Below are 23,165 nucleotides of genomic sequence, written 5' to 3' on the forward strand. Positions count from 1 at the left end.
AGTTTCCCTTAGGAGACACTCCTGGATGCTCTTATGTAATTTTGTGGAGCCTTTTAAGTCTACCTTTACCAATGCCCCCTTTGACGGTTCTTCTCTGTTTGGACCTAAGGTAAAAGATACACTCACAGGTGCGAACAAGAAGGGAAAACTCTCTGCTATGGGAGTACGTTTTACCGTCCCTTCTAGACCATATACCAAGGGTCAGAGAGGTGGTAAAATGTGGTTCAAAAAGTCCTGGAGATTTTTCCTGGATGCGCAGGGTGATACCTCCTTCAGAGGCAGAGGAGGAGGAGCTAGTAGTAGACTTCATCGTAGAGGTGGAGGGGGGGTCCGCAGAACCAGGGTGGCCGCGATTCCTTTCGAGGCTGTCCCTATCAGTGCTCCTGATCTGGGGCCCAGCTGTGCTTCTCTGGAGTTAGTCGGGGGTTGCTTATCTTTGTATCCAGAAGCCTGGCTAAACATCACCCAAGACAAATGGGTGCAAAGAATAATCACCAGAGGATACTTCACACCCTTTTCTCTTCCACCCCACACTCCCAAGAAGATCCCGGATGTTCCACCCAATCACAGGGATCAAGCAACTGTAGAAGTGCAAAAGTTGCTTTCAAAGAAAGTCATCCAGACCATCCCCGCAGACCACTTAGGATTCGGAACTTACTCCAGATTCTTTTTAGTGGCAAAACAAATGGGACTGGAGGCTCATCTTGGACCTCAGCAAACTAAACGAATCTGTAAAGAAGGCCAAGTTCCAGATGGTGACACTGCAGTCTATACTCCCTCTGTTAGGGAAAGACAATTGGATATGCTCCATAGACCTCCAAGATGCATACTACCATATAAAAATGGACAGAGCATAGAGGAGTCATTTACGCTTCCGGCTGGGAGTCAGTCATTACCAATTTCGTGTTCTGCCCTTTGGTCTCACGACAGCCCCCAAGGTCTTCACCACATGTATGGCGGTAGTGACAGCTCACCTGAGACGTCGTGGATTTCAAGTGTTTCCGTACCTGGACAACTGGCTCCTGACCACCACCACCAGGCACCTACTCCTACAAGCCAGAGATTCGACCATCCAGTTGTGTTCCCAGCTGGGGATTACAGTAAATTGGGAAAAGTCTGCTTTATCACCCTCTCAATTTGTAACTTTTACAGGCGCAGAAATAGACACGGTCACTGTGCTAGCTTGCCTACCTGCAGACAGAATTCAAAACCTCAGGCAACAAATCCACAGTTTGCTTCCTCTACAGAAAGTCAAGGCAAAGACAGTGCTGAAACTCTTAGGGACCATGGCCTCTACCATAAATCTAGTCCCACTAGCCAGATTGCATGTGCAAATTCTTCAGTGGCTTCTGTTTTCTCAGTGGTCCCTTAAACAACTGCTACCATCTCACTAGATCCTCATAACAGTCATGCAAAAAGGACCTTCATTGGTGGATTCAGCCCGATCAGCTGACAACAGGCACTCCATTCCTCCCTTGCCAACCCGTTGCAACTGTGACCACGGATGCCTCACAGATAGGGTGGGGGGGTATTATCTGGACAGGACTGTCCAAGGCACATGACAAGATCATGAGGCTCACCTGCATATCAATGTCCTAGAGATGAGAGCAGTGCTTCTAGCATTGCAAGCACTTCACGACTTTCTTCCTCTAGGGACGATAGCAATCCAATCGGACAATATGTCAGTGGTATGGTATCTAAACAAGCAAGGAGGAACCAGATCTTACCCCCTTTCTCGAGAGGCTCTTCATGTTTGGAAGTGGGTGATATCTTCCCAATGCTTTCTAGTAGCAACACATATCCCGGGGACAACCAATGTGATAGCCGACAGGCTCGGCAGGGCAATCTTGATGCCTCACGAGTGGTCTCTGAATCAGGAAGTAGCGGAACAGATCTTCCACAAATGGGGACAGCCTTGCTGCAATCTCTTTGCCAGCCCGATCAATGCCAAATGTAGCAGCTATTTCTCCCTTATCCCTCCCTCCGGGGAAGTCACAGAGAGATGCACTTGTTCACGATTGGTCCCTGGGACTCCTTTATGCATTCCCTCCCTTTCCACTCCTATCCAAAGTGATACAGAAAGCAAAATTATTGGGAAGCAAAATGATTCTCATCACTCCTTACTGGCCTCGCCAGATTTGGTTCCTCTTTCTCGGGCCTCATCTACTAGAAGATCCATGGACTCTGGACCCAGTGCCAGACCTCTTGACACACGTCAGGCTCCCTTAACCCCTGCCTCCACACCCTCAACTTGACAGCATGGCTGCTCCACTTCCATCCCTAGTCAGGCTTCATGATCTCTCACCTACTGTGACCCACCTCCTTACGTCATTGCATAAACCTTCCACTAGGAAGTTATACATTAGCAAATGGAGAAGGTTTTCTATCTGGGCAAAAGAAAAAAATGTAATCGTTACACAGCATCCATCCCTGTGATGTTAGAATTTTTGTCTGAACTTTTCCATCAGGGATCAGCTGCTGCTGCCACAATTAGGGTCCAACTGGCAGCGATATCTAACTTTCATTTGGGACAAGTTTAACCTAATTTGATGTCCCACAGATTATGTAAAACCTTCCTTAAAGATGCTACTTTGCTGAGACCTCCCTTTCAGGAACCTGTACCTCCTTGGGATCTTAATTTGATTGTGTCCAAACTAACTTCCCCGCCTTTTGAGCCCGCACATTCATGTCAATTGAAGTTTCTGTCTTGGAAAACTTTGTTTCTAGTAGCTAATCACAGCTAGATGGGTGTCAGAGTTACAAGCACTGACAATCAAGCCTCCTTATTTGATTTTCCACAAAGACAGTTTCCCTTCGTACAAATCCTTCCTTTACCCCTAAAGTTTGCTCTCAGACTAATTTGAACCAAACTATCGAACTGCTTGTATTTTTCCCTAATCATTCCAACACTGCAGAATACAAATTTCATCAACTCGATCTTCACAGGCAGTTACGGTTCTGCCTTCACAGGACTAAGGAACTTAGAAAGTCAGATCAATTGTTTGTGTCCTTTTCTGAGTTTAGAATAGGTCTGCTAGTCTCTTAAGTGACCCTATCTAATTGGAGTTCGAACTGTATTTCCTTAATTTCTCCTCCAGTGGAAAGATTCTACCGTTCAAGATTAAGGCTCATTCCAAAAGATCCCTGTCCACATCTGCTGCTTTTCAAGCCAGAGTTCCAGTTGACAGTATTTGTGCAGCAGCAACTTGGGCTATCCCTCATACCTTTGTTACTCATTACAAACTGGATTTGACTTCCAGGGGTAGAGCCTCCTTTGGTTCCACGGTACACAGGAATATATTCCTGTGAGCCACCCGAGAAAAAGGTGCTAGGGACGCTGTCCCATATGTAAGAATGACGGCGAGATAGGACTACAGAACATAAAGAAGTTATGTACTCACCATAACGTTCCATGTTTGTAGTCCATCTCGCCCCAGAGCCGCTGAGCAGGCACCGGCTTCCTAGGAAGTCATTCGCACTACCAAATCTCAACACAAACAGACGTCTTCTTTTGCGACTACCGTTCTTTCTAAACCGACCGAGTTTCTCTGACCCAGGGTATGAACCACACCCAAGAAACCGACGACCCACTGTCCAGTACCTGTACCTTGCCTCAGTCTTAAATGCTTAAAATGGCAGAAGACCTTATTATGCTGATCAGGGGAAGCCAAGCTACCCCCTCCAAAAGGAAAAGATCTGTCCCCTGTAGTTTTGTCTGAACAAGAGTCAGATGAATCTGACCCTTATGAATATGAAGACATGCAACCCCTCTCCACTTATGAGGATTCTGATGCAGAGGATTCCATTCCTTCACCCTCCATCCCAGAGGATTTTTCATTTGGGGAAACCCTGCATACTTTAAGGGAGCATTTCCAATGGGAGAGTCATGACTACCCTCAGTCTAAAAGAGACTCGGGGAATTCCTAGATCTTACACAACACAGACCCTTGGCCATCCCCCCAGTCCTGGATGTGGTGGAGGATGTTTTCCTCAAATCCAGCTAGACTCCTGATGCCCTTCCTTCTGCTCCCAGACAACCAGACCGGTACTACAGAGTCCCTGACTCCCACAAATATCGGTTTAAAAATCCTACAGCTGACCCTGAGGTCATTTCTCAAGGGTCAAAAGGGATTAACCAATCTCTGCTAAGAATCCTACCCCCTCAAACAGGGATTCCCGAGCATTGGACAGATGGGGTAAAAAAGTATACACATCTGCTACTTTTGCTGTCAGGACACTAAATTGTCAATTCCATATGCTGAAATTTCAGCAACATACCTTGGAACTCCTTAAACAAAAATGTCTTCCTTTCTTGAGTGGGCAGAATCTAAAGATTTACAAGAGTTAATGCATTCTGCAAGTCAAGTAACTAAACACACCTTGCACTGTGGTTTTGATGCCCTAGAAGCTTCATGCAGGGCAGCAGTCACTGGATTTGTCATTAGAAGGCATGCATGGCTTAAGGAACAAGCCCTGCCAGACCATGTCAAATCTAAATTGTTGGATGCCCCCTTGCACAAAGATAACGTATTTGGCACTAAGGCAGGTCTTAAAAAAGATGGAAGAAAAAGCAAAATCTGTGCAAACAGTTAAGGGTCCAGCCCCCTAGTTTCAGCAGGCATTGTCCCTTCAAACAGTGGACCTTTCCTGCTCCCAGTAAACTGGCCCAGCTTAGGCCTTGTGGAAAAAGACCCCCCCCCCCAATACAGCAGCCCCAAGGAATGCAGAGATCTAAGCAGTGGACTACCTCCACTACAAAACCAGGGAATTCTAAGCCATCCCCTTATGGTAAAAACTCACAATGACTCACCTCATCCACCCCACCCCCTCTGCCCACCTTCACTTACACCTAGGAGGAAAACTTTCCTTTCACTCAATCACCTGGACCACTGGGTTCTGAACATTGTGTCTGAGGGATACAAATTTTCCTTCCACACCCTTCCAACCCCAAAAGGATTCCCAGATCTACCACCAAATCAGTGGGCAGAGGCTCAAGCAAATCCTTTCCCTGCTCTCTATGAGGGCAGTAGAGCACATTCCTGCATAATAGATAGGCCAAGGTTTCTACTCCAGACTTTTTCTGGTGCCCAGAAAAGAGGGCACTTGGCACCCCATCCTCGATCTATCCATTCTAAACACCTTCCTGGTGATCCCAAAATTAAAAAATGCTCACCCTCCAGCAGCTGCTACTCATGCTGTCCAACGACACTTGGCTAGCCACCCTAGATCTAAGAGGCCTACCTCCACATTCCTATCAGGGAATCATGCAGAAAATATCTCCGCTTCAGGGCAGGATCTCAACACTTTTAGTTATTTGCGCTTCCCTTTGGCTTATCTACTGCTCCCAGAGTTTTCACAAAATGTCTGGCTCCAGCCATTGCCTTTTGCAGGCAAAGAAACATTCAGATTTACCCATACATAGACAACTGCCTTATTCAGGCAGACAGCCAGGAAAAGCTGCTCAAGCACCTGGCCTTTGTAAAGACCCTATTAACCTCCCTAGGGTACACAATCAACAACAAGAAATCCAAACAGGTGCCCACACAAAGGATAATCTTCCTGGAGCAAGTCTGGACACAGCATCCCAGATGGCATATCTTACTCCAAAGAAATAAATTTTCTTGACAGCCTACTTCTCTCAACTAGCCGCCAGGCCCCAGCTATCTGCAAGGAAGATCCTGCAAGCTCTGCGGTTTATGGCATCTTGCATACTACTTATTCCATATGTCAGACTGCATATGAGGAAACTTCAATGGTACCTAAAGAGCCTTTGGTGACAACACTCTCAAGACATGGAAACTCTTCTACCTATAATTCCTTGCCTTAGAAAAGATTTTCTTTGGTGGGCAACAGCATGCTCCCACAACAAGGGAATGTCCCCCCCCCCCCACAGCCCAGACCCTCACCACAGACGCATCAAACTACGCTTGAGGTGCACACCTGGACAGCAGGTGCATACAGGGCCAATGGAGCCCACAGCAAATCCCTCTGTACGTCAGTCAAAAAGAGATGATGGCTGTGCAGCATGCCTTGATAGCTTTCAATCCCCTTCTCTCTCCAGGGGCTCTTCTAATCAAAACAGACAGCACCACTGTGATGTGATGTGGTACATCAACAAGCAGGGAGGGACTCACTCCTACCCTCTATGCAGGCTAGCCATGACCTTTTGGCACACAGCCTCTGCCATGCACCTACACCTCTACACCTGTTAGCACAATTCCTACGAGGCTCTCTCAACTCTCTTTCAGACCAATTAAGCAGAAATCTTCTGGACCCACACGAGTAACAACTCAACAGAAGTACCTTCACCCTAATAACTCAGAAATGGGGAACCCCGAAGGTCGACCTCTTTGCCTCCCACATCAATCATCAGCAGATTCTGCACCAGGGAGCATCACTGCATGGCTTGGAAAGTGGATTCCCTGTCCTTCCCCTGGGTCAACCTATTGGTCTATGCCTTTCCTCCCCTACCTCTCATCCCCAGGGTACTGCTCAATATAAGGGATAAAAATCCAAGGGCCATTCTTATACCTCCAGACTGGCCCCGGCAACACTGGTACCCTTTGCTGCGCAGCCTGTCCCCGCTACACCCATGGCATCTTCCTCAGATTGCAAACCTCCTGACACAGAGAGAAGGGGAATTCATGCATCCCCAATTGCAGACACTCAGTTTGGCAGCTTGGCTTATTCCCTAACCCCGAAACAATCTGCCAACCTCAGTAAACAGGTTCTGGATGTTATCCGTGAGGCCCAGATGTCCTAGCACCAGAAAGTCTTATGCTGATAAATGGAAAAGGTTCTGCACCTGGATCCAGGCTAAGGGAGCCAATACGGCACAACCCTCCCTCCCTCTTATCTTGGATTACTTAGCTGACCTACTACACAGTGGCCTCTCTTTCTCCTCTATAAAAATTCATGCCTCTGCTATTTCTGCTCATTTTCCCACTGAGCAGCCCCTTTTCTCATACCCTTTGATCAAACAGTGACTGTGAGGGGCTAGCAATTTGAGGCCACCCAGAAGGGCACCAACACCAGCTTGGGTCCTTAACTTTGCATTGGAAAAGCTCACCCTGCCCACTTTCGAACCAGCTTCTTCTGCAGAGCTAAAATTTCTCTCCTGGAAGACAGCATTCTTTCTGGCCATCACTTCAGCCAGAAGAGTCTCTGAGCTGCAAGCACTCATGGCTGTGGAACCCTTCATCTTCCATGAAGACAGGATATCCCTTAGAACTAACCCATCCTTCATGCCCAAGGTGGTGTCCAGTGTGGCTGTCAACCAATCCATTCATTTGCCCACCTTTTATCCTAATCCCCAGGACAAGGGGGAAAAGATTCTTCAATCTCTAGATGTGCACAGACAGCTCAGATTCTATCTAGACAGGACAAAATCCTTCAGAAAATCTGATCAATTGCTGGTTAGCTTTGCTACAGGGGCAGAAGGCAAAGCCATCTCCAAACAAACCATTTCCAAATGGATAGCACACTGCATCAATTTCTGCTACAAACAGCATGGAAAGCCTCCCCACAAGGGTATCATGACATGCACTCCACCAGAGGAGCCTCCACCTCTGCAGCTTTCCTCAGAGGTGTCCCCACCAGGGACATCCTGGAGGCTGCCACCTGGGCATCTATTCACACCTTTAACAAGCATTACCACCTGTCTCTGTCCTCCAAATCCAGGGCAGGGTTTGCCTCTGCAGTCTTGCAGGGCATCCTAGCCAGCCCCTTGTTTCCTTGACTGCCTCCACCCTTTTCCTCAGCTTTGGAAATCAACCCAAATGTGAGGACTTCAACAGTGAAACATGAAGAACATAGTACAGTTGTGTGCACTTACCATAAATGTAGATGTTCGAGTGTATTCACTGTTTCATTCCTGGTTTCCCTCCCTCCACCCCCCTTTCTTCTCTTTGTCATTTTATTACCATTCTTCCTTGTTGTTCTACTTTCCTTACAATGGACATATTGGTATTTATTTTTCACTGGCGGGGTTCTTCCACCAGAACCTGGCCTCCTACTTGGGGGCTCCTGACAGGTCAGGGCAAGAAAAACTGATGTAATGGCATCAGCTGCCTTACTTTATACTACTGATGACTTGACGTCAGTGCTCAAGCGACAGCAACCGATGCAGAAATAGTTTCTGGTATTCGGGCCGGCAGAGGGCTACCCTGGCAGGGATAACCCAAATGTGATGACCGCAACAGTGAATACACTCGAACATCTACATTTATGGTAAGTGTGCACAACTGTACTTTGCAACGTCGCTATTGACCCATATTTTCTCCACTTTTTGATGACAGTGTTCCATGGTATATCCATTGCTGTGGAAATTTTTTTGTACCCTTTTGATTGATACCTTTCAACAATAATATCCCTTTGAAGCTTTGTAAGCTCTCTGCAAACCATGGCTTTTGCTGTAGCAGTCAACTGAGTAAATGTCAGGAAAATCCTACTAGGACAGGTGAACTTTATTTGGGGGTAATCAGTGTCTATTTAATTGATGGCAGGTGTGTATTATCTTTCCCTCTCTAGTTATTTGCTCCCAATACCTTGGTTCCTTTGCCAGTTTTCTCCAGTAAATTCCAGCTCTTTCTTTCCTATTTTTTTATGTACCCCTGCTTGCAGTCATCCCTATCGGCAAAATCTCCTTTCTCCAATCTCGTGTTGGCTTAGTTCCTAGAATATTTTGTGCTACTTTTTAAATATCATATTTCTTACCTTTTTCATTTCTCCAAGTCTTTTGGGTTTCTAATACCATGACAGAAATGGACCCCATTCCTAAGTCAAAGTATGATTAAAGTTCATGAAATTATATTGTTTCAGTCTTTGTTAGCCAGAAGTGCTCTTCACAGCACCTGCAATGTGCCCAGTAATGAGTCCTGCAATTCGTATCGGAGTTACATGCATCAGTAACATATTTAAGTACAACTGCAAATTCTTTTTTGTAAGACCCATTGCTCCTACTTCTGCTACTACTGGAACTGTCTGGGTAACATTCATACACATTGTCATCATTTCTGCCTGCAAATCCTGGTATTTTATGACGGAGTCTCTCTGTACATAAGACACTGTAGTCACTGGGTGTAGCAATTTCAGTTATCAATGCAATTTTTGCCTTCTTTTCATGGACTACTATATCTGGTTTTCTGGCATCTATTTTTTGAACTGTTGGTAATGAGTGATCCCATGTGATATAAACTTCATCACTGTCTATAATGCTTTGTGGCTCATGTTTCCAATGTTTTTCAGCCACTTCAACACCATAATGTTTGCACAATCCCCCTTGCAACAGTCTTGTCACATTATTATGCCTTTCAGTGTACAGTTCTTCTGCCATTAGTATATCACAACCAGTAACAAGATGTGCAACTGTTTCCAATTCTGTTTTACAAAACTTACATTTGTTTTTTTTCTTCCATATATTCATTGGACTTTGTAAACAATGTGTATGTAGTCCAGTATTTTGGGCTGCCAATGTTAACCTTTCATCTTTTGGTTTAAATTCACCTCTCCTTAGCCATTCCTGCATTCGATTCTGATCAACATGAGTTTGTTCTAAGAATTTTCTGTACTTGGAACTATATCTATGCATTTTCCACATTTCTTGCCACCATATCTGATCCCTCACCTAATACTATTTCATTTGTTTTTTAACACATTCAGTTGCTGCCTGATTTTTTATGCACTTCTGGTTTGATTTCTGTTCCCTCTTGACACCAGTATACTTCTGCTTTACTAAGCAAGGAAGTCATCTTAGACTTATTCTCCTCGTGTTTCAAAACTTTCACTATGTTTGGGTCTTCTGAGGTCAGCAGATATATATGCAGTCCCACAATTGCCGATCTGTACATGTAATCAATTTCAAGGAGGCCCATACCTCTTTCAGAGCGGGAATATATAATCTTGGTATATACTGATTTCTGTAAATCATTTGAGCATGAAGTGAGTCCGGGTGGTGCAGCGGTTAGTGTTGTCACCTCACAGCAAGAGGTTCTCCTGTTCATTTCTCGGCTGGAGTGCCTTGTGTGTAGAGTCTGCATGTCCTCCCCGCGATCGAGTGACGTATAAAGACATGCAGGTAGGTGCGTGCATGAATGGATGTGCCTTCTTTGAAGGCTGGATGTCGTGCTTGCAACTCGGCACCATAAAAATCTACTGCCAATCATTAGCAGACAGGAGTTCTGCTGTGGCGACCCCTAACCGGGAAAAGCCAAAAGACATTACTATTTGATGAGCATGAAGCATCCTTCTTGTTTTCCTATCCAACACCTTTTCGGGCCAGTCAGTCACTCCAGATCTGTAAGTTATGACAGGAAGAGCAAATTGGTTTATATATTGGACTTTGTTCCTAGATGTCAGTGCTGTTTTCAGTATTAAAGTCTTCTAAAATATTCCATACTAAATTTTATTCGCGTTTGTTCCTGATTTATTGTTGATCCTTCATCAATTCCCAAATGTTTATACACTCCCTCTTGCTCAAGTTCTTTTGTCACATTGCTATCCAAAACTGACTTTTTCTTGGTGATGCAGCTATCCTGCTTTAAAGGTTGCTTTCGCACATTTATCGGAGGAAAAAATGATATATCATCTGAAAATGTTTTGACCACTTGCAGTTGTTCTTTCAGTTCCTCATTTGAACTATACAGTTTTAAGTAATCTACAAAAATATGAGAAATGTTTACACTTTGTTGCTTTCTGGGAGTAAAATTGTAGCCATGACCTAATCTGTTAAGTAGACAGCTCGATGGGTTAAGGGCAAGGCAAAAGGGCAGCAGTGATGGTCTCTCATCCCGAAATCTTCCCCTTTGAATTGTTATCATTAGAATAATAATTTGTCCTTTATCATGGCTTAACTGCAAATTAGTTTACCACAGTTTCATGGTCGCTGTAATGTAATCAATCTGTGTAGGGTGTATTTTGTACATTTTTAAGTACTCTTTTATCCATGAATGTGTGATACTGTCAAATGCTTTTTTGTAGTCTATCCATACCATACTTAGATTTTTCCCCCTTTTTGCAGTTCTCCATTATAACTTTAACAACAAATGATCCTTTGTTCTATATGACTGTCATTTACTACCATTTTTTTTCTCTATTGCCATGTTTGAGTTTTCTTCTAAATGACTATAAACTCGGTCATCAATTCCAGTGTGTAGTTTTTACATAATTGAAAGGCAGGCTATTGGCCTATAGTTTTTAGGATAGCTTGCAGGTTCGCTCTTAAGTAGGAGTATTGTTTTTCCTGTTAACCAGGCTGCTGTCTGTTGTGGGTGCGCATATAAATAGTTCTTACTCATGGCTAAATATTCATGAAAAGATGTTGATAGTTTTAGCCAGAAGTTAGGTACTGCATCTGAGCCTGTGGTTTTCCAATTAGGAGCTTTTCTTAACTTTGTTTCAGTATCTGTAGCTGTTATTTCATATCTTTGTTTTACTTATATTCATTTAGTATCTTTATGTTCCACACAATCTTAACAGATATTTCTCCAAAATATATCTATTTTTTTTTTTTTTGGTGGTGTTTCAAATCATTTTACCTTGTTTCCCACTTCTGTGTAAAATATTTTGGGGTCATGAGTAAATTGCTTATCTTCTGCGTTTCCTTTATATTTATCTGATATATTCTAAGTTTTTCTGCCTGAGCTATTTTTAGTTTATTATTTATGATAATGCACGATAGATCCTGATTTATTATTCTGTGCATTGCTTTCATCATGTCTGTCTGAGTATTTTTGTTGATCTGTTCCCCCTTCTATACTCTTCTAAGAGTGACATTCCTTGTGTAAATTGCTTTATATAGTTTTATCTATTCAGTACTTCCATGATGGCTTTCAGTTTCTCACCTTCCTTTCCCTTACTAACCTGTATTTTACGGTAAGACTTTATCGTTATTAATTTAGCTGCACAGTAATATATTCTGTTTACTTCTGTTGTATTGCATGAATGTCTATTTGACAGTCTTAATTACTGAGTTAATTTGTTTTATCAAACTTCTAAGTTTTTGGGTGTTCTTGACTTTCTGTAGACTTATTTCTTTTATTGATCTTAATGTGTCTGTCCATCTGTATTTAATCAAGCATCTCTTCTCTTAGATCATTTTCTTCTTGACTGAGGGCACATTCTTTGTTCTCCATTTCCTGTGGGCATTCCATACATAGATCCACAGCATCTTTCTGTGCCACATTCTCTTCCGTTTCATCCTGTGTCATTCATTGCTCTTTCATATGGGAACTCATTGGCCTATCACTCCAGAACATCGACTGCATCAGAGTTGCCACAGTTTCCTGTTCCTCCCTTTGCTGTGCAACCCTGACTGAAAGTTTATCCTGGTTTCCTGTGGAAGGTTCCAAAGTATCTTCATATGGCAAGTGATTAGATGTTTCCCACTCCACTGGGTTCACCTTAATTTGTGGATCCATTGCTCTATCCTGCTGTGATATTTTCTGAGTTACATTTTCTACACTAAATCCTTCACTTGGCAAGCAGCCCGTAACACCAGTTGCTGTTTCTTTAACTTCTCAATTACTAATCCTTTTTTCTACTTTTCCTCTGTTTTCTTATGGAAAATTTTACAATACAAAAAAATATCTGGATGCCTTTGCCCATATTTCTTTTCAAATGTTGTTGGTGCTGCTCTTTTTGTATTGATTAATTTTGCTTTCTCCTTTGCATAGATATTGCACCATATTAAATCTCTTTTTCTTTCTCATGTCCATATTTCTTCAGATGTCTGCTGATCTTCCTGATTCTCCTTACTTTGGGGGCTAGCTGTTCTATGTTAAACTTTCTACACTAAATCCTTCACTTTGCAGGTATTCTATAACTTCTATTTTTTAACTTCTACTTTACTAATGTTTACTGATCATCTGTTCTACGTTCCCTCTGTGTGATTTTTTATTGTGAAAATTTCCATATCTGGATGTATTTCTTTATCTTTGGGGCTGCCCTTTTGTGTTTATTAATTTGGCTTTCTCCTTTGCGGACATATTGCACAATATCAGATCTCGGTTTCTTTCCTATGTCCATATTTCTTTTTAATACCTTTCAAAACTCTCTAGATTTTGTTCTGTATATTTTTTGCACTAGTTGCTTCTTTTTCCAAATGAACCATGGTTTCGTGGTCTAATAAAACAAATTTATGAAAATCATTATATAATGAACACAAATTTTTATTGGAAGCTTCTGGCAGTTTTTCTTGTGGAAGTATTTTTCTTTCCTGTAATTTTTCTCAATCTTTTTGTATATCTTCTGTCTGGAAATTCTGGGCTTCTTGCATAATAGTAACAGTACATAATTTATTTCTTATCATAATATTTTGTATGCCTGTTACTATTCTTAGGGATCTGCATCCAAAATCCCACAATTTCCGTATTTCTTGAGTCCCCTTCCCACTTCATTGTTATCCATTTCCACTTTGAATTATAACCTTCTGATTTTATGTATGTGATCCTTAATTGAGTATCCCTAAAATATCCCTTTAAATCAGGTAATCCTAAATCACCTTATGATCAACTTATCTCACTTAACTCTTGCCCTCTTCCCCTCCTAGATAAATTCCTTCAACAGCGCTTTATTATTGTCCACAGTTTCTGTGGTTGATAAAAATATGCCTGACCTGTAAATAAACTAAAGACACTAAAAGCATTTTCACTACTTGTATCTTACCATCCATATCCATAAACAAGAGCTTCCAGTTTCTCATTTTGTATTATCTTTTGCTTAGTCTCTTCCCACATATCCTTAACTGCCATAACAGAAGCCTTTTTAATCCATACTCCTAAATACTTCATCTTGTCATGTCCAAGTAAATGTGGGTATTGCTGAACCGGTGCCTTTGTTTCTTCTTTATAAATTTTATATTCTGAAAAGACTTGAAACTGTCTCAAAATGTTCCAGAACACCAAAATATCATCTTCTGGATTTATCAAGTACAAAATAATATCCTCTGCAAATAAAGATATTTTTTCTTGATCAACATTACCAACTATATCAATGAATGCATAACTCCCTTATTTTCTTTCTAGTAAGGATAAAGTGAATAACAAAGGGGAAAGTGGGCACCCCTGCCTGGTTCCTTTGTTCAAACATAACTTGGAGAGGGGCTGTTCCGCTTTAACTATTGGCTCTAATCCTTCATGTATCCTAAGTAACCTTATTATTGTGTCAGGGATTGCAGATCCTTCCATTGCCTTACTCATGAAATCCCAGCTTACTCAGTCAACTGCTTTGTTTGCATCAAGACATACAAACGAGTGATATTGTATTACATTCTGCTTCCCTCTGAGTCATTGTTCTTTCTCTCTCACAAAATCACAGTGACCCATATCTCTCAATTCTTGCAACACCTGTGCCATTCTTTTAGTTAGTATAGACATAAATCCTTATGGTTTAAAATTGAAATGGGTCTATATGGAGCTTGGTCTGACAGGTCTTTACCATCATTAGGCATTACAGCCACCACAGCTTTCTTCCAAGATGTTGGTGCCCCCCCCCCTTTTAACATTTAGGGCCCAGAGATCTCATGTATGTCTCTCACCTGTCCAAATTCTTTTCTGTTTTACTGGACAAGACACTGGGGAGGTGATTAAGACCTTGTCTACCTTTGCTGTGTGCTTCCTTATAAACTATTGCAGTGCTAACTCTGCTGATGTTTTAGCTAAAGCTACAGGCATGTACCTCTGCCGGGTGGCTTGCTTGTGACTGCCTTTCTTGAAGAATCAGCTAAGAAACTCCATGAATGTCCAGGTCAAAGGGGATGGGGTTGACTAACCTTCTCAGGATCTGTTGGATGACCCCCTTAAGAGGGAGAAATTTTACCACAGGTGAAGAACTTTTATCACCCCATTATATCTCCCTTCGGTTGATCTCTTCTATGCCAGGTCAGCCTCAGAACATGAAAATGACTCCTCACAGACGGTCTTCCATCTTCATATGCTAGATGAGCTGCCAAAGAGGGTGACCCCTTATCAGCTCATCTATCACAGTTTTGATTGTCCTATAGTGATGCTCCTGGGATGGTTTTCAGCTTTTTCTTCCACTTGGAGAGCCACCTAAAGGGACCGGTAAGTTTTAGATATAGTTATATTAGGCCAAATCTCAAACCTCTCAGAACTTTAACTGGAGACCAAACTGTATCTTCTGGGCTCTTGGCAGACGTCTCAGAGGAGCTGTAGAGTTTGTGTGCTTCTCAGAAAGGATGGGGAGTCTGTTTCTGTATTTTCTTTTTCTGAAAGGATTGCATAAATGCCATCCTGTTCTTTACCTCAGGAACACGAAGCAACACATCCTGTATATCCTTTTCTCGGTCATGACTTTCCAGAGGTTCACGCCTTTGCTGCCTCAGGAAGCTTTGATGGTATCACTGGACATGATGGATTCCTTTTAGTAAATTATATTCTGCAGACCTTAAGGCAATTACTTTGGTTGGGCATTTTTTCAAAACAAAGTGATGCCCTTTGGACTTTCTTATATGGCCCTAGTGTTTACTCTGGTATTGGCCATGGAAGTGATTGGCTCCAGGTTGACACATTAGTGACTTACTGCAAGAGTCTATAATCTGGCAGCACACAGGATTAAGGTTCTGAGCTGTTAATGAGCATCTTCTTGTACCCAAGATACTGAGTTTGATGCTTTCTGTTTTCCTTTTCCTTTTGTGTGACTCTGAGTTAGTCACTTACAGTGTTCATTGAAGCTTGTGTCCACTGGGCTAACCTAGTTAATAGATGTATAAATAAATCATTGTAGTATATGCTCCTGTAGCTTCAGCCCCTAGGGTATCCGCAAACTGGGTGAAGTCCTTTCTGTTCCCATATTAGAGGATTGGCCTCCCTGGCTTGGAGTCCATCACTCTTGTGATGTCATTTCTTCTTTTGTTGAGGGTCCATGATTTTATATCTTTGACTGCCTGAGTGAGGACATGGTAGAAAGCCCTGTCATGGACCTTCCTTTACCTTTTTGGCCTCATGGTCCTCATGATTTTTATGTTGTCATTTGCATACCTGAGGATTAAGGTGGATTTTGAGGTGCTTGTTGGCTGCAGCTCCTAGATTATCTCGTATTGTCATCATTACCAGACCCTGGAGTGGTGGCCTATTTACACCAGCCTGTAGGTGGATTCCCCATTCCTGCAGCTAGCTGACACAATCTTGCCTTCGTGGTTCAAGAAAAGTGGTCTGCCCCTCAAATGATTGCTTATGTCAGCAAACATCCTCCTAACCATGAGGGTCTTTCAAATAGCAGTGCTTCTAGGAGCCCTCTTTATTTAGTTTGACAGTCCACTGCATAGCTAAAAGACCAAAGTCTGTTAGCCATTCTCACTTTGGTGGTTTATCTCTCAAACAGGTGCTACCTGCATTGGACTTGTAATATGACCAAACAGCAGGTCATCTCCTGTAAGGCTGGGAAGCAGACACTTTCCAAGTGCATGCCAACTGCATTATGTGGCTTACTACCCATTAGAAAAATACTGTAATCAAGGGCCACTCCACTGGGGAGTGACTGCATTCACTGCTTGTTTCATCAGTGTCTGTTGCAGACATCTGTGCTATGGTTTCTTGGATCCTTAGTTGAGACATTCACCAAGCATTCTCTCTTTTTATATATATTTTGGTCCCCTTGGACCTGAGTTACTGGCTCAGCCCCCCCCAGTGCCCCATGTCCACACTGGGTCTACTAGCTATCTGCCTACTTCCACAGACTTACTGCAGTATTGCTGAGGCTGGACATGGGTCCTAAGGGCATGCTGGGGGGCTCAGCCATTTGTCCTTTTATCTAGGTGGTTGTTTTTCATACCCTACCCACTTCCCTTTCACCACCTCTCACACTCCTTGATTGCATCCAAAGGCCACTCCCCTCTTTGGTCATGCCTTCCCATAGTGAGCATTGTCAGAAAGCACCCTCTCATCCAGGAGAGGCACACTCATTACTCCCTGCCACGAGTCGCTAATCAAACCTGGGTCAACTGGACCATAATCCAGCAAGTAGTAGTATCCTGATTCTTACTGAGGATATTGCTCACAACCCTCCTGGACATGAGCAGCCATTACTAAATACAATCCTGGGTGTTGACTAGAGTATCTGTGGTGTATTACATTGGGATGAAATGACTATGCATGAAATGACCTCTAATAACCTCCTATGATACTATGATTTTGGGAGTTTGGTGTCTTTTGATGCACCAGTACTTTGGGGCTTGACCTTCTGATTCATGACCTCTCGACTGTCCAAGTGTTTTCACCCTGCTAGAATTTCCTCTTCAGCTGCATACAAGTCATAGGACCCTTTAGGGAGAGTGTCACTGTTAGATATAACAGATAACATTCAAACCACATCAACTGATCTACCAGAAGACCACCACTGGGTTATAGAGACCCTTCTGCTGTCCCAATATTGTGAAAGCACCCTCCATGCCTTGTCTTGTTGAATTTCCGTGTAAGTCAGGTAAGCACATTATTTTTATGAACAAAACAGTTAAGCTGGGACCACAAGCAGGACTCAGCAGCTTTATTGCCATTGAGATATTTATAGGAAGAGTTTGCATTACTATTATTTATTTTCACTGTGTACATTTATCAACATTTTTACTACTAAAATTCACTTAAGTATTTTAAATGATTTTAGCCTAGTGCCTTTAAATTTCAGTTACCACGAATGTCACATAACTGTTAAACTATGTAAATATGTATATGTTTGCAAGTTATACTCTGTTCTAAATAAGTCCTTTCCTGGATGAAAGTGCTAAACTGTTGAATAAAATTTAAAGTTTTTATTTTTTACAGAGTCCTGCTTGTGCTCCCAGTGTAACTTTATCTGTTTGGTTCCTGGTTCCCGCGGTTACACTTTCCACTGCTGCTTTGGTTGTATATTTTTTATGACTCAATAATGTAGATGACTAATTTTCATTACTTTATTTTCTGCAACTGTGCCTACTCAAGGTGGGTTTGAGGTCTAGGACTGGTCTTATAGGCTGCGAATGGGATCATGGCTTGTGTCAGTGTATGAGCATACCTATCCCCAGGTTTGCAGTGTTTGTAGAAAAGTGCTGAATTGTAGTGGGGAAAGATCATCAGCCCATTTGTAGAATCCATCACGGCTGGAAGACACGACATGAACTTCTATTATAAAGACGTCTGAGTTTTAAAATAATTCTAGGATGAATCCTGTCAGGTGCCCTTGCGTTGTGCAGGTTTTGGACTTTCTTTTCCTTTAATGAATGGAAAGAGATCAGAGCCTTTCAGTCTGCACTATTTCTCATTGGATTTAACCATCATTTCTGATGTAGTTGATGGTGATAAGGAGATAATGTGAAGCAGAATGTCATCTGCCTGGTAGGTTAAAATAAATTAAAGTGTAATAATTAGGAATAATATCCACAAGAATGTTGATGGCCATTAGACTAAATTACGCAATCCCTAAAAAGTAATGAATTTATACAATCGTCTGACTAACCAAACATAGCTATGAAAACTCAGCAATGCTGTTTTGAAGGGGAGCAAGCTTTTCTACACTCCCATGTAGGGACTACACCCCCATATGCCCCTACACCCCTCTACATAATTGTTCTAATTCTGAGGTTTCAAACCCTGTGGAAAAGGGGGTACTTTATTTTTTATGTGATTGTGTGGTTTCTGAGTCAAATAAGATTTTAGGATTCTGCTGTTTCTGCCCCATCCATCCAAAGATTAATATAGACTGGCTTTTTGGGATTCTTAGTGGGAACACATGAACGCTGATCCAGAACAATTTTACTGCTTATGCATAGGGAAGACATATTCCGTCATACTTCTATTGATGTTCTACTCCTTCCTATCTTCAGGATTTGTACCAAGGATGTAGCCAGGTATACTCTGTATACTACTGAGTACATTTTTCTGAGCATCACTTGAGAACATTAGGGCTTTCTGAGACCGTATTATGGTTACAGTTGTCTAAAATAATGCCTCCAACAAAAAGTACACAGTTTGCTTTTATAGAGGACTGTTATCTAAAAACATCTTTAATAGCTAGAAGGTTGGGGGGCAGCAGTAAAAGTCTGAGTAGAAAACAAAATTCTCTGGCTACACCCTTGATTTGTACCATTAAGTTTAATAAATTTGATTAAGGGCAAATTGTTAAAGATAACAGATGAGTCTGCTTTTCAGCCCATGGAACAGCATTTCAGCAGGATTCTGTTTTCAGTATCTGCAGTTTCATAGGCAGCAAATGCTTTGGTATATTATGCACAGAATGATGGCCTGATCTTTGTAGAAGACTGGATTAAATCTTTGAGCTGCTGGTAACCTTCATCTTGTAGTAGCGGCTTTAACTCCTAAGCATCTGTTTGTATATTGTAAGCGAGTTACTAAACTATAAGGCTGCTGCTGTCATGTCACTCGAGGAGAACGGATTTGGCCATGGTGATATAGTTCACTAATGAGTAAAATCAACCCCAGAAGCTTACAGTAAACCCACTAATACCCAGGGTGTCATTTGGCATAGATTTTGGCTGTTCAGCCACTGCTTTCTCAGCTGTATACTAGAGCTGAGAGCTTTATCAACCCCAGAAACTCTTGTATTACCTTGGTGTTAGCTACAGACATCCATCCGCCATTCATACCTCTCAACCACTTAGTATAAGAAATCTGGACAAAGCCTAAAGTAATGGAAGGACAAAGGCCCAAAATAGGGACATATTTTAAATACTGCTCTTAGAAAGTTGCTAGAATAACAGGATGTGTTTTAGTATGCATTTTCTGAAGGATATGAATTCTGAAACTCAAATGTATGTCATTATTTAGTGACTTCAAAGATTTGACAGAAAACTACAAATTATATGAGGAACATACCAAAAATGAGGCAAAACTCTGGACAGCTGAGAGGTATGCCACCATTTTCCAGTGGAAATCATGCCCATCTGGACTGATAAACAGCTTTGAAAAGCACAGCTTTGAAGCTAGTAGAATGCAAGTTCATAGGTTGGTACTTGACTAATGACCACTGAGGCCTTACAAGGCTGTCACACACCTCAAATCCATTTGAATCCCAAGTATCATGGGCATCTGTACAGGGAGAAGGGGTATGTTGGTAGTGAGGTAACCAAGGGATTCAAGGACGAAGGTGTTAGGGTACTATTATGGCCTCTGTCCATAAGGGACACAGGAACCAGACTGAGGATAAATTTATGATTTCCCATCCAGTTGTCAAGGTTTCATTTGAATTGGGTCAGGGATGAACTCTGTTTTACATTGATGGGGGAGCCTCTTCCATAGCAGGGGATCCTTCGGGACATCCTTCAGGTATCTCTCTCTCTAGTATATTCTGTGTCACAAGTGATGTTCAGATCTCTGGATCTAGTGGTTCTGGTGCTGTTTGTTTTGCACATGTGTAACACATCCATCAGGGCTGGGTCTGAGGAGGAAAGCCTGTAAGCCAGGCAAAGCCCCCCTCTCTACAGAGAGAGAGAGACAGAGAGAGCATTTAGGTGATCAGTGTAGGACAGGGTATTCATGACTTGAATTCTCCTGGTGAGAAACCTTAATGGGCATGCCAACTGCTGCAGGTATTTGATTAGGTACATGCCAAAGGGGACACTTTACGCAATGATAGGTCTGATGAGTGTCAAGTAGAGTAGTACTATAACTTCTTTGGACCTGCATGTCATGCCCTTACCTACAAGCTTGGTGCCATGGAATAATTTTCTTACTGTCTTAGCTTTGTGTTGGTTAAAGGCCAGATTGCTGTCTACATATTTCCCCAGATCCCTTACTGCTGGGTCGACTCTTAGGGCTGTTTTATTGATGCACCACACCATACTTATCACACAGTCTCACTAAATCTACACCACCAAAATCCACACATAGAAACACAAAACATTCGCGGAGGCTCTCAGTAATAATCTGCCCAAGCAACAGAGACTTCCAAATCAGAAACGCAAGCAACTTCCACCCCCCAACACAACCCAAATGACACATAGCCTACAGACTCAGTGTGCCACTCAACCACAGCCAATAAGGCAAAATGTATCCAACACACTAGTCATAAGTGACTCTATAGTCAAGCACACTGATGTCCCACTCATCAGGCTAAACGAGGAGAAGGTTACTGTCAGCTGCCTGTCGGGTGCCAGGATCTGCCACAGAACCTACGCACTCGGGTCACTCCACAACAAGTACAAATATGACTCTCTCATTGTCCATGTTGGTGTGAACGATCTGAGATGTACCGCCCTGGACTACATGAAGAGACATGGAAGAGCTCTCCGATCTTGTAGCCCAGGCAGGTATGTCCCTAGTCCTGAGTTGCATTCTGCCATCGCCCAGAATGATACCTCAGTACAAGGACAAAATGATTGACTTCAACAATTGGCTAAGCTTCTGGTGTCATTCTAAAGGGGATCCAGTATCTGTCTGCCTGGGATGACATGGTCAACAGACCACAATGCTTTGCCAGAGATGGCCTGCACCTGTCACCCCTGGGATTCCAGATACTGGCTAAGGCTCTTGCCGCCCCTATAGTGCCTTTTTTAGGCAAGGTTCAAATGACAGATTCACCACCGTAACAGGAACAGGCAAGCAAAAACTGAGGGTAATGCTACTCAATGCTAGAAGTCTAAATCTCAAAATGCACTCACCGAGGCACTCTGTAAAATGGAGAACATTGATAGCTGTGCAGTGACTGGAGACCTGGTTCAAGGCTCCAGAGAGCACCCCTGCACTACTCATACCACTGGAACACCAAAGGCGGAGGTGTGTCCATATTCATTAAGGATATCCACACCTCCGGCTAGTTGCTCAGCATAATGCATCCGAGGTTATCCAAGTGCAACTAACTCTGGGCAAACTGCAATCCAAATTGTAGCTTGCTACAGATCCCCACCATGCCCCAGGATTCCCATCCTCTTTTCTTGATGTACTGGAAAATATTAGGGTTCAACCAAACACCCTAATAATGGGCGATTTCAACTAACCCCACCATTAACTGGGAAAACTACTGGAGTGTACCAACTCCTTCACACAACGCTTTCTGGAATTCATAAACTCCAATGCCCTGGATCAACTTATCCACACCCCCACCAGGGGCAACAATATCCTAGACCTAGTCATTACCAACATGGTGACCGTGTTTCACACCTGAAGTCAACTCCTAGTTGGTCCGATCCGACCATACGCTAAGCACCCTTGATATCCACATCCTGCCCCCACCCCCCATTAAGGAAACCATTTTAAAAAATTTCTCCAAAGCCAACTTCATACTTCTAAGACAGAAGTGGTGAACTTCATGACAGCCATGCAGATGGACAATACAGTTCACGACTGCTGAATCTACACAAATGCACTTACACGAAAGTGCATGGATCAAGCTATCCCAAACAGAACCAAGACGCTATCCTCCAAAAAGGAAGCCAATCTGGTGGTCCCTTGCCATAAACAAATTGTGCAACAGAAGGAAGAAATTGTTGCAAAAGAGAGTAAAATCCCATGGTGGAGGCAGAGGGAGGTCCTAAGTTAAAATCCAGGGTAGCAGAGAGGTGTTCTTCGACAAACCTCTTTCAGCACCCCTGAGGCTGCCCGCTGTCCGGGCCGAGGCAGTCGGGGAAGATTATCACTGTACCCAGAAGCCTGGCTTTCCCTAACTCAAGACAAATGGGTACAGTGCTATCATATCCGGAGATTACAAAATTCCCTTTATTCACATTATCTCCCAACCCAAATCCAAAAGATCCCTTCCAGATGTTCCACCCGGTCTAAGGGAAAAAGCAGCATTAGAAGTGCAAGTCAAAGCTGCTATCAAAAAGAGTCATCCAATCAGTCCCAGCAGACCAGCAAGGATCCGAATCTACTCAAATTCTTTTTGGTACCGAAAACAGGGGACTGGAGACCCATTCTGATTTCCAGCCACTTAAACAAGTTTGTCAAAAACAAAATTCCGGATGGTCGCCACGCTTACAGTCCATCCTACTCCTTCTTGGGTCAGGACAATTGGATGTGCTCGATAGATCTTCAGGATGCGATTACCACATCAATAAATGAACTGGACGCCCAGGAGATATCTCCGCTTCAGGCTGGGAGCCAGTCACTACTGATTCTAGGGCCCTGCCCTTTGGTCTCACTACAGCCCCTCGGTGTTCACCAAATGCATGGCAGTGGTCACGGCTCACTTGAGGCGCCAAGGATTCCAGGTGTTTCCATATC

This window comes from Protopterus annectens, chromosome 5.part1 (genome assembly GCF_019279795.1).
Source record: "Protopterus annectens isolate FY-2018-M chromosome 5.part1, PAN1.0, whole genome shotgun sequence".
Lineage (NCBI taxonomy): Eukaryota > Metazoa > Chordata > Ceratodontiformes > Protopteridae > Protopterus > Protopterus annectens.